Consider the following 13,053-nt stretch of genomic DNA (forward strand, 5'->3'; position numbering starts at 1 on the left):
TGGAATATAGCTGTCAGAGAAATGGCATATTCATAGAGCCAAAATAAACTTCATTTGATCAACAAATCTATGATGAAGCAAATAAAATATCCTTCATTGTTTATACCAGTTAGTCGTATTGGGAAAAATGTGACAAATTTAAAATTTGCAGATGACATTGCATTACTTGCAAGCACAGAAAAAAATCTACAGTGAATTTCTGATAAAATAAAGGAGGAGTGTATAAAATCTGGATTAAGCATAAATACAGACAAAACAAAAATTATGCAGATAGGAAAAAAAAGCACCAATCTGAAAATTGAAATTGATAGCAAGAATCTAGAGCAAGTAGAAAACCTCATCTACCTTGGAGGAATTATTGAGTACAATGGTGAAATTATAAAAGATATAAGCAGACGAATCAGTCAAGCATCCCGTTTGGACAACTTAATAAAATATGGAAGTCAAGAGACATCAAACAAGTAACAAAAGTAAGAATCTACGAAACAATGGTCCTCCCAATACTCCTCTATGGAAGTGAATGCTGGAATCTCAAAAAGGCTGAGGAGAAAAAATTATTAGTTGCTGAAATGGGTTGGCTAAGAAGATTACTTGAAGTATCTCTGCTGGATCGACTAAGAAACAAAGACATAAGAAAATGACTAAAACAAGGAATAACAATAATAGACAAAATCCAAGAAAGAAGACTGCGATGGTTTGGCCATGAATGGGAACACAAAGACTACCATCTAAAGCCCTGCATACAATGATGGAAGGTAAAAGATCCAAAGGACGGCCCAGAATTAGATGGATAGACAGAATAAAAGAGGACCTGAAAACCAAATCACAACAAGCGACACTAAACTGGACAGAATTGTTCGGACTCTCCCGGGACAGACAGAAGTGGAAAGAGTTCATTCGGCCTCATCATCATCCACATAGATGATGGAAGAGAGAAGTAGTAGTAGTATAGTATCATGAAACTTAAGCAATGGTTTGTGAGCAAGCCATTTGCCTAAATTTCAAATATTTTGATAGTATATGAATATCAATTATGAAACATATTTCCTTTAATGAAAGGGTCACAACAAAAATGAATGAAGTAATGACTGTTATTTTATTTTATTTTTTTTTTTGATTTCATCAAAGCCTTTGATAATGTCGTATAACTGCCTGATTAAAATGCTTTAAATGGGATATTTAGTGTATGAGGAAATACAAGAAATTATTGAACAAAACTATATACAGACTGACTGTTCAGTTAACTAGTCGATAACACTGTCTGGGAGTAAATGCAAATTCCTAAGGCTTCCAGGAAAGGAGTGTATGGGGCAGTCAGTGATATGATGCATGGTCTATACAGTACCATACATGGAAAAGGGTGATTGTGAAATTCCCCACAGATGTAAGTGGACACAGTGGCCTTGGCCTTGTCCAGTTCTGAATCTGTTTAGCTGACTCCAGTCATCGGGGGTAGATTGAATCCTGGCAGTTTGATGAATAGATCTGTGATCAGGCACTTATTTGTTGTACCTGATCCAGAAGATTCATTTCAGAGTCTTCTCCACCATTCCTGGAAATCATTATCTGGTAATTCCACAAGCCTTATAGGCGATCTGGAGGCAAGGTGGCAGTCAGTGATATGATGCATGGTCTACTTAACACCACACATGCAAAAGGGTGATTGTGAAATTCCCAAGGTATCAAGATCTTTGTGGTAATTCATGCTGTAAGATAAATGTTCTGCTTTTTTGTGAATTCAGATGAACCTTTGTTTCCTTGTTGGAGAGTATTGTTTCTAGTAATTTTAGTGTTTTTTGGCAGTTAAATATTTTAGCTGTTTTATACAGTGAGCAACTAAAAGAGGTTTCTTGCTGTCATTTGAGGCCTGGGTTGTCATCAATGTTATTCTCATAGTGTGCTATGTGAGTTGAAATCACCAAGGATGATGCCAGGATGGACTGACTGAGGAAGTACAGGACTAGGCCAGTCATGTAGAGAAGGCTTATATACAGTAAAACCCCTTTTTTACCCTTTTCAGGGGACTGATGGGAAAAAGTGTAAAAATCAGGAAATGTAAAAAAAAACATTAAAAAAAGGCTAAAAGATGACTTACTGCTAGTGACTACATACTAGATTACAAAATTTAACTGAAAACAAATGAATTTACAATTACTTACATTTATCTATTTAAAAAATCTTTAATTGTTGATTGTTTTTGCTTTTAGTTTTTTTTTTTTTTTTGACATAGCACCAGATTGCTTTGCATTGGGTTCAATGCTTGACCCATTTTTTACTATCGTGTTCAAAGTGGACACGGAGGGTCCGAGATCTTTTGCTAAATGCTCACGTGTTCCGGCATGCCAATCTATACATCACAGAATTGCCATCTTTTCTTCTACAGAAAAGATAGCAGAACGTAAAAACAGGGTTTTACTGTACATTGTAAATTGAAAGGTTCTTTAATTGTTGATTGTTTTTGCTTTTAGTTTTTTTTTCTTTTTAACATAGTGCCAGATTGCTTTGCATTGGGTTCAATGCTTGACCCGTTTTTTACTGTCGTGTTCAAAGTGGATGGACACGGAGGAGCCAAGATCTTTTGCTAAATGCTCATGTGTTCCGGCATGCCAATCTATACAGAATTGCCATCTTTTCTTCTACAGAAAAGATGGCAGAACGTAAAAACGGGGTTTTACTGTACATTGTAGATTGAAAGGTTGTCCAACTGGAGATACCAAGAAAAAAAAGCCACTTTGTGAATGGTCCAGAGATTTGGAGATTCTTTCCAAATTTGCTTTTGCATAGATCGCCAGGCCATGTCTTTTATCAGTCAAAGTTTATCAGAAACTCATTACATCCCACAAGGAAATATTACCATTGGAATGGTAATATTTCTTTGTGGGTTGTAATGAGTATCTTGTAGGGCAACAACAACATCTACCTTGTGTCTGGTAAGAATATTATTTAATACCTCTGATTTTGAACTAGTGAAACCCTCTATTGAACTGGGTAATATTTGGGCAATTCCCAGTGTTCTTGTTTGGTTGTGTTCATTCCTTTTTTAAGGTGATTGAAATGATTTGGAGACTGTAGCAGACTTTTTGAACATAGCTCTCTGCCTTAGCTATGGACCCGAACCTTGTTGACCTGGCAATGTTCAAGCTGGTATTTCTACTTTGATACTGTGCTCATGTTGGGTCAAGGATACCATAGTTGGTATTTGGATCCTGAAGGTGAGATATTAGTCAGAAGTTGTTACTTCCTAGCTGGAGGCTGGTGCAGGCTACCATCAATCCCTAAAACAGAGGCCATTCCTGACATGGAGCAGATGCATGTGCAGCAGCACTTCACTTGGTGGGCGGTCACTGCAGTTTATCTTCAGGTACTTCCTCAGAGGCATGCTTATTTAATGGTTACATAGTGCACCACATCACATTGTCATCTTAGGATTCTGTGGCATTTTAATTTGAGAAGCCTTGCCAAAGGCTGCTCTACCACCCCTGATGACAGTGCTGCTGTTGGTCCAGGACTGCTTATTCATCAGGTTACTCTGTTTATCTTGCAGCTGCCCTCCATATCTTGTGGGATAATCAACTATCTGCTACTTGATGAGTATTGATGATCATCTAGTGGAATGGAATGCAGTATTTAAAATGGAGTCTTATAAGAGTCCCACATTTAAAGTGAGATATCTCAAGGTTTGGTATTAAGTCCCTTATTTAATATATTCATAAATGATTTAAGTTCAGATAATCAGAGCAGATTTCTTTCTTTGCTGATGGTGTGATATCATTTAAACAAGTGACTCCTCAATTCAGTAGAGAAGAGAGTTGTTCGCATCTCAGTTCTTTACAGGATTCAAAAAGATTGGAAGAGTTAAAAAGAAAGTAAGATTTAAGAGCCAACTTTTATTGCAGTAAGCACCATTATCACTGATTATGTTTGTTCACTATAACAAACTCTCTGCAGTCCCAGTGAGATGCCATAATGAGAGTTGATTGTATTTAATTGAAGAAATGGAAGTGTATGCAATTTGGTAAGAAGGTGATATTTGATGAATGTAATGAATAGATATTAGAAAGAGTTAATGAATACAAGGTATAGATCTAACTACTGAAATATAAGCAGACGACATAAAATGATAAAATTATTCTACAGTAAATGCATTAGCTGAAAATTTTACAAATGATATATATTTTTCCTAAATTTCCTAGCCATTGTCAATGCAGTTGAAAAGAGATAAACACAATAAGAACAACACTTAAACTTGCAAGCATACGACAATATATGCTATCAAGTGCAGGAAGATAACTCCATTTACAACTATTAGAGAAATAAATTATAATAATAATAATTAAGTATCATCAGAAGAACTTAAACTCTTGGGAAAAATTATTTAGTACACCAAGAATTAAATTTACACTAAGTAGAAGATAACAATTGTCTCTCTCTTTTTGGGTGTTCTTATTCAAACTTCAAAGTCTGGTTTAGCCAGATACGCCTCATCCACTAGGCATAAAATTCATCAGAACAAAACTAAAGTCCTACTCAAAAGTCATTTTGTTCTTGAAAGATTATATAAGGAAAGTTGCGAAGCTCATATTCACAAGTCTTCTTTCCCAGTTTTTGGAGTCATCCTAAGTATCATTTTTCATTCCTATGTTTTGTAATATTGTAATTATTTAAATTTATTTCTCTGAATTCTAATAGTTGTAGATGGGGTTATATTTCTGCAGTTGATAGCATATATTGCCCTGTACTTTCAATTTTAAGAGTTCTTATTTTGTTTTATCTCTTTTCTGCTGGATTGACAACAGCTAGGAAACCTAGCCAAAAATTCTACAAATAATAAATATTTTTCCTAACATAAATGTTGTCCCATTACAATCATCAAAGCTTAGTATATTGTTTGCATAACACATTGACTGCTTTTCACCTAATATGTGAAGTTGTTGTTGGTGTCAAAAGGTTGTCAGTATTTTCTCTTCAAAATATATAAATTGCTGTTAAATTTTTCACTTTGTCACTGTAAAAGTAAAAATTTTTTTCTAAGCCTATATATTTATATTACTGGTTGAAAGTGTCTAGCCAGTATGAAGGAAGGAGCATAGAGCTCATTGGAAGTGAGTACTTACCATGATTGTATGAACATCAAGCATGCAGATACCATAAGTCACTTATTCATTTGTCACATATGCTGAAATGTTGAGTATTTTCTCTTCAAAAATATGCAATTCCTGTTATTTTTTTTGTCACTATAGGTACAATTTATTCTTAGTAATGGAGCTAGAATCAAATTATCTTGTAATTAGCACATGCAATAATAATTCTTTTATTATCTGCCATCTATGAGATATCTTGCAATGAGTTCTCTTATATCATATAAGATCATATATATCAACCTAAAGAAAAGTTAGCTTACTCCTATAAAAAGATAAGCTACTTATTAAGTGTGTGTTAATGTTAGTGCACCATAGCTATTTCTTGCTTCGAGCTGGATGCTCTGGCTACCTTCAGTTCTGTCAACATGGATATCAACAGAACTGAAGGTATTCAGAGAAGATTCAAATAAGGGCATGCTGGAATTGAATTGCAAACACTGAGGCCTCAGTTGTAAATGGTTGAATTTATATTAAGATAGGAGTTTGTTGTATGTGATTGAATTAGGCTCTACTAGAATGTGATTGAATTAGGTTATACTAGAAAACATAAAAGAAGAAAAGAAAAAAATATATGGAAATTCATTTTTGTGGAATGGCCTTCAGGAACTATAAATGGTGAATTTTTGTAATTTTAAGAACAAATTAGATAGTTATAGTTGGAGGAAAGGTTAATTAAAAATTTGATCTAGTTTAACACTGTGGTCTGTGGTCTCAGTGTTTGTGATACAATTCCAGCATGCCCTTATTTGAATTGCTGGCCTGGTTGGCCGAGCGGTTAACGTATCCGTTTTCCAGCCAAAAGGCTGCAGGTTCGAATCCCGACATGGATGTTTGTGATTGTCTGTGAAAGTGGTGGTGGTTGGTGGTAGATGGCATTGGTGTAGTTGATGAATTGAGTGGTGGAGATAGAGGGTTGTAGAGTAGGTGCCCTCCCTCGATGAGTCTTTGGACTCCCTGGAGGTACCATGTAATAATAATTATTATTATGCATGTGTATAAATGTTGTGTGCATTTTTTTTTTTTTTTTTAATAATGAGAATGAAGATGGAGATAAGCTAATGATTATGAATATACACCATCTAGTCTGTATGTGAGTAATCTTGTTTGGTCAACATAGTGGTTATACAGTGCACCTGCTTCCCCCCTACCCAAGCTATAATGAATGGTAATGACTCAGCTGAAGGTGAATTAGCTGGTCTTAGTCTGTAAATTAGCAAGTGTATTATATATGTATTATATATATATATATATATATATATATATATATATACAGGGTGTTCGGGATAAATTTGACAGTTTCGTAAGGAAAAAGAAAATCTTCTTTGTATCTATTAAATTTAATGAATTGACAAAAAAACATTACAGGCAGAGTTAATTACAATACTATCAACAAGATTTACTCAAAATAACCACCATTAGCATCGATCACAGCTTCAATTCTGCTTCGGAACCTCGAACAAGCTGATGCTACAGTCTCCCTGGGAAGGGCCGCAAAAACTGTTTTAATATTATCCATTAACTGGGCTTTTGTATTACTGGAAGTGCGATTGGTGTCTTTTTCAACTGCGCCCCATACAAAATAATCCATGGGGTTAAGGTCTGGGGAGTTTGGAGGCCAAACATTTGGACTGGTGAAGTCGTAGAAATTTTCAGACAACCATTTTTGACTTTTCCCAGAGGTGTGGCAAGGGGCCGAATCCTGCTGCCATACATACGGCCTACCATTGGCTACCCTTGTTATCCAGGGCTTGACTACAGTTAGCAACTCCACGAACAAAGCCCGAATTCCAATGCCAGGGTTCTTCAACACCTGTTCCTGCAGATTTGCGAGGAATTCTGCTGTACGAACGCAATCAGATCGTCTGCTAGGGATCTTTCTTCTTGCTACATCCTCGTAGTCACCATTGCAAGTCTCTAGTTCATGCCTGATTGTTTTTACTGTATTCAGGGAGCATTGGGCAGCAGTCGTAATATCCTTATTTTGATGGCGGGCACGAATCATCATGATACAAATTATTCTCTTCCATGATTCAGGTGGGTTCCAGCTATCCATCCTTTCTGACATCTTGTATATGAATGAAGAAGGGTCCAAACTTTTAAATGAAGAGAAGTGTGTGTTAATACATGTAACTTACGGAAAAATATAATTAATTATAAATATGTCAAATTTATCCCAAACACCCTGTATATATATATATGTGTTTGTGTGTTTATAAAACAGACATAATACACTTAAGCCTTAGTTGGCTGTAATTCCAAAACGATCCAATCTTTCTGGTATTGAAGTCTCAGGCTGTAGGTTTTTTGTTGTTTTTTTTTCCATCCCAGTTGCTCTGGTTTAGAAAACATGAAAACAACCTCAGGCAGATTTGGTAGTTACACCTAATGTAAACTATAAAGTATGAATTTGGGTAATTTGTGCATTTATGCCATTATCTGAATGTTCCACGATATTTGCTTCTGATAAATTTAGATATTCTTCAGTAAAGGATTAATTTTTTTTTTAATTAACCCCTTTAGAAAATTTGGGGCAACAGCCTTATCTGACTTAGAAAAAATACTGTTGAAAAAACAGTGCTCCACAAGGATCTATATAGTCTTAGATGATGTATCAGATGAAACGTAATCTTTTTCAAGGATACAGATAACTTGGAAACCTGATGACTTGAAAGGAGTAATAGCAGAATCATTTAATTGTGAAACTGTAAATTTATAAATAGGTTTCTTTTATTCCACACAACAGTCCAATTTCATAACAATAAGTGTCTATTTAAAATCAAGAATTGCTTACCACAAATAATCATTATCCCAAGACTCCATGAAGTCAGACTTATTGCAGGAGGTCCCTTTGTGATACACATGGCTCATCATGCTATGCTTTAAATACATTAATTCTCTGCAGACACCACACCCTCAGGCAATGCATTTCAATTATTCACAACTCTTTATGAAAAAAAAGAAACTTGCTTCTTGCTCACAGCCTCCAGAGATTACCTCTTGTTCTTCCCATCTCCTGCCATTTTATGAAAAACCTCTTCAACATTAATCCTATAACAACCCCTTACCAACTTGTATGTCTATATCGTATCACTCCTCTTCCTCCTATCAACTAGACTCTGCAAATTGCATCTTCTCAACCTTTCTTCATACTCAACATTCCAGATCACTTCTGGACCCTTTCCAATATCTCTTCATCCTTTTGAAAACCAGATGACCAAATCTATGCACAGCAGTCCATATGTGACCTAATCAAGGCCTTATGAATGGAACCAGAATCTTTTTACTTCTACAAGTCAGTGTCCCTGTATCATTGCCAGAATTCGTTGTGTTCTCCTCACAATTTTGACAATGTGTCCTCTAAATTTTAGATCCGTTTCCAACATCGTCCCAAGATCTATTTCCTCTACCTTTAAAAATATATCTCCAACAAGAGTAAATTCTGCATCTTATCTTTGTTTCCAAATTTTAAAGTCTTACATTTTGCAACATTGAACTGGCATGCCATTCACTCAGTCTATTCAAGTCTTCTTGAGACCACATCTGCTCTAGTGCTCATAGTTCTTCCCAACTTTGCATCATCTGCAAACAACTGAATATCCCCATTCAAATTTTCCCCAATATCATTAACATAGAGGTTAAACAGCAGTGGCCCTAAAATAGACCCCCTTAGGCACCCCAGTAGTGACTTTCCTCTTCTAGGATATTGCTCCTCCATACACAACTTGCTGATGCCTATCAGATGGACTTGCAGTTATTATAGAAATTTAAAAATTTGCAAGATGCCTTCAAATTTAAAATCTGGAAATTCAATATCAGTTATTAAAACTTCAGTATCTACCATGTCATGATTAAAAATGCCTTTTAGAATCACAATTGAGTTGAAATTTTCCACTTTTCCTTGGATTTGGAAGAAAAAAAAAATCCATGTAATACAAAAACATGTTTCCCATACTACCCAAGAGCACCTAGCATGGGATTTCTAAAATAATATCTGCAATATTCAGAGGCTAAAGTACCCAGACAAATTCTGATTTGAAAATCAGAATTTTCAAATTGGAATTTCAACCCCCCCCTTTAAAAAAAGAGGGGGAAGGACATTGATTGCATTTTTAGTAGTGAACTTATAGCCATTTTATCTACAATTTTTTTAGAAAAGACAAACTAAATATGGAAATAAGATAAAACTGGTGGGATGAGGAACAAGTTGAACATACGTGTGTAGAGGCTTAAGTGCTGTGAGGACATCATGTTGGAGGCTTAATGGATTTTTTACAACACTCAAAAAGAATTAAAATAGACTTTAATACTTCCTATATAATATAAGCTTCCGAAGATTTCGGAAACACTCATCACCAGAGTTCCCACCTTACATTCCAGGCCACCTACTACTGCCCTTAGAGGGCGCTCTACCTAGATAGGACTTTAGATAGGATGTCACCCACGTGGTTGGGCTTAGTATTGTTTGTTATTTGTGCATATGTTACATTAATTTTTTTGTAATCCCTGTAGATGTCCTAGTGACTAGGACGAAATATAGGAAGTATTAAAGTCTATTTTAATTCTTTTTGAGTGTTGTAAAAAATCCATTAAGTTGAACATATTAAAAGAAGATAACAGAAAAGAACTTGACATTATTCAAATTCCATAATGTGTAAGCAGAGCTAATATGAGATGTCTAGTTACTGCCACTGATGGGAGGAAAAAGATTAGCAAAGCAGTTATTTGAGTAAAAGGATCCACATTAAGATCCACAAGAATTGCAGTTTGGAGTACTATAGTGATTTCAAAAATAAACCAGTTTGAGAAAAAACCCTTGATAGTTACAGTTTTTCATAAAATTCATCTTTTATTTCCTCTTCTATGGTTGTATGAACATTAAGAAAAAATATCTTGAACCATTTCTTCAAATTCAATCACAGATGACCATGATTTTTTCTAATGATGGAACCTGCTCAAAGTTCATATTTATCTTGGTTGTTTCCACAATAAAATAGTAAAAGGTTAGTGGTAGGATAGTTAAAATCATGCAATTTTGTTTGTTACTTTCAAATGTATCACAAGATGCTCTTTCTAGATGGATAGACTGATTCATCAGTGAAAGAAACATAGAAGACTTGAATATCATTGTTACAAAACTGGTTGCTATTAAACTTATGTAGAAAACTTCGGACCTAGAACTCTGGGGTGAGTAATACCTGATGATTTTCATTCAGATACATCACATGTTATGTTTCAATAAATTAACTTACACATTTCAAGCAATTGTATAATAAAAATTGGACAGATCTAATTAAACATTAATTTTCCCCCTTCATTTACTGTAATCTGTGCAAATTACATGCCCAATTAGTTGGGCATGCGAAAAGATTGTGGCAGGTCATAGGATTAAAAATTAACTGATAGACAAAAAAAACGACGTAATAGAAGCATTTATGTTATTAAAGGGGCTTTATAGGATTGACACTGAAGACTTTTTACAGTACATAGCAAGAAGGAAGAGAACACGGTGCCACCAGCAAAAATTGTGTAATAACATGTTAGGACTACATTTTTTTTGCTTGCAGGGTGGTGAATCAATGAATGAGTTTGAGGAGGTATGATAGGTAATGTGTTAATAATGGATTCCCATGACGAGTCTTCTGACTCCATGGAAATACCTGTATAATAATAATATCAAAGAAACATCTTAATTCAATCCTTTGGAGGAATTTTCTGAGATTTTCTATACTGGATTTCAAATCTTGTCCAGAACATTGATCTGGACAAGATTCTTGGTGTGATGAGATGTTGCTAGTATTCTGAGAGAGGACTTGCTTTTGGCATTGATTCATCACCTATAATATAAATCAGCCATAAACAGTTGGATGTAATGGCATGTCCTGTTTGTAGATTTTAAGTAGCTCATATATTGGGGGGGGATGAATTATAAGCCTTTAATTTATTAATGATATGCAGGCCAAGAGGTGAAAATTTTGAGGCTCCTGTGAGCACTTGATCTGAACATTAGTTCATCATTAGTGCAAAAGATGGTAATTGGAGTGATTCTTCAGCAGAGCAGTTAGTTGTGTAATCAGATGGTTTAGTGTTAATGTAATCTTAAACTGCTCTTGATTGCATCCAGTTGTTGGTAGAACTTGTTCACCTATCTATAAATTTGGCAAACACTGCCAAAGTCCTCTCAGAATACTGGCCTCCTCACACACAAAGAACACTGCCTATTTTAAATCCACTATAAAAAACCTCACCCTCCACAAGATTGACTCAATTGAGTTTTGATGTTTCTTCCTTGTTCACTAACATTCCACTTAAAGACATCTTTGACTTAATCCAAGCCAGATTTTCTCCTGACATAGTTCAGTTCATCATGAACTGATGCTTTTTTTGTTTGGCATGGAAAATTCTACAAACAGAGTTGTAGCTGTGGGCTCTTCACTTTCTCCACACCTGGCTAACTTCTTTATGGAGATGTCTGAAGAGAAAGTTCTAAACTATGCTCACACAAACCTATTTGTGCTACACTCTGTATTTGTCAGACTGAATGCCTCTTTAACATATCTGAGCAGCCAACATCCCAGAATCTGGTTCACTTTAGAAAAGGAAAGCAACAACAGTCTGCCCTTCCTCAATATCTTGATTACATACACCAAAAACTTCAGTCAACAAAACAAAAATTTGCTCTGAATGCTCTCATCACTGAACTTAACCACATGCATGTTGCTTTCTTGGCCAATGGCACAATCCCACTGGACTATAGTCCACTGGCCAATGTTGGTTGTTCTTTAGACAATTCAGATCATTATCTGATATTGATTTCTTCTCCCATATGGCAACACAACAACCACTCTCTTCCATGTGTTCTCTTGAATTTTAATGTCAAATGGAATTATCTGCATTATTTCCAAGTTTCACTTCCTTGTTTCATTGTCTTCTGACCCTTTTGCACTGAACACATTCTTATCAGTAAATTTTCTTATCTAAGTTTTAGTTCTCCAAGAAATGTAATAATGTGTTTACTTTATTACAGTTTTATTTTACAACGTTGCAATCAGCTTTCATTGAAATCTTACTATTCTTAAAGGAACCTTAAATAGTTGTACTTGATATCTTTTAAGGTATTTAATAGTATTTGGCACAAAGGCCTATTAAGTAAGCCTCCATCATTTCTAATTAGGCCACCAGTTTCCTCTGGTCACACACTGTGTGATGGATGAATTTTTATCCTCACACTTTGCAAATGAAGTTCCATGAGGCTCCAGTGAACTTCAGTTACTTCTTGACTGAACAGCTTAATGACCATTTAGGTCAACTGTTACCATCACCAGGTTTCTCCATCTGTTTCTATCATAGGCTTTGCCTGAAGAGTGTCCATCTAGTTGTTTTAGGTCTTTTATTACCACATCCACCTGCCATACTCAATGTCTTCCTGCAAGTATTTTATTGTCAGTTTAATTTGTAAGCACTCATTTGATCAACTGGTCATCTCTCTCCTAAACCACTAAATTCCCATCTTCAGATTTAATGGAATGAGAACAGCACAATAAAATAAATAAACACAGATTTAATAGTTCCAATATTTCTCTTTGTCACACAGACATCCTCTGGGATATAATATAAAAATTATAATAACACAATAAGTAGATGATGATGGGCTAGAAGTCTTAAAAGGAATACTCTCTCTTAGGATTTTCAGGCTTCTACTAGCACTCCTTATGAGTGCTAGTAGAAGCCTGAATCTGCACAAAAAACATTCAGAACGTCAGTTCTGAATGTTTTTTGTGCAGATTCGTGTTGCAGTAAATGCCTGGAACTTCACATTCAATGTGTTAGCCGATGAATGACAGTTTTAACATATTATTCTTCATAGCACCCATTCGACCCACTGCAGGTTGCATTTGCAGTTGCCTCTTGCACT

This window comes from Typopeltis vanoorti, chromosome 18, assembly GCF_054136105.1.
Source record: "Typopeltis vanoorti isolate ZY-2024b chromosome 18, IOZ_Tvanoo_1.0, whole genome shotgun sequence".
In the NCBI taxonomy this organism is placed as follows: domain Eukaryota; kingdom Metazoa; phylum Arthropoda; class Arachnida; order Uropygi; family Thelyphonidae; genus Typopeltis; species Typopeltis vanoorti.